This window comes from Tupaia chinensis, unplaced genomic scaffold (genome assembly GCF_000334495.1).
Source record: "Tupaia chinensis unplaced genomic scaffold, TupChi_1.0 Scaffold142100_1, whole genome shotgun sequence".
Taxonomy (NCBI): domain Eukaryota; kingdom Metazoa; phylum Chordata; class Mammalia; order Scandentia; family Tupaiidae; genus Tupaia; species Tupaia belangeri.
The window spans coordinates 1,878,801-1,879,285 of record NW_006201951.1 but is presented as its reverse complement, the minus strand read 5'-3'; the positions used below and the strand labels follow the sequence as shown (position 1 = coordinate 1,879,285).

The window sequence follows — 485 nt, the reverse complement described above, 5'->3', positions numbered from 1 at the left end:
ACAGCGCTGTGGACAGCTGGGCTTACCCCCCAGCACTCCTCATCCTCGGGGCCTGCTTAGGAGCCCGGCGCTCCCTGGGCTTGGCCGTGGCCCTGCGTCTGCACTGCTGGTGCCTCACCTCTTCCTGGAGCATCTGGCTGGTGCAGTGCCAGGGCTCTCCCTAGACTCCGAGGTGGGAGTGTCGGTGATGGGGCTGAAGGTTGCACAGTGTCCCACGCTTCCCCCCCGCCCACCGCGGTGTCGCCCTTTCCTGTTGAAGGTCCCAGCCTCACTGCTCTGGTTCTTGTTAACGGCAGCTTTACACCCCTAAAAATAGGGCAAGAGAGGCCCGAAGTCCTTGTCAGCCGCACCATGGTGGTTAGGCAGTGAGGAGGGCCAGAGGGCATTCAGAGGGGCCAGAGGGAAGGGGGTTTGGGTGCAGAGGGACACAGGTCCTCACCCAACCCAGGCCTGACCAAGGGCCCCCCTGCTCCCCCCACTGCCCC

The 485-nt window shown here is 64.7% G+C and overlaps 1 protein-coding gene across 1 annotated transcript in view; it reads left to right on the top strand.

The window, feature by feature from the left end:
* NOTCH1 (notch receptor 1) overlaps positions 1–485 on the top strand; it is a gene marked incomplete in the record, with an annotated part of 50,268 nt that overhangs the window by 20,286 nt on the left and 29,497 nt on the right.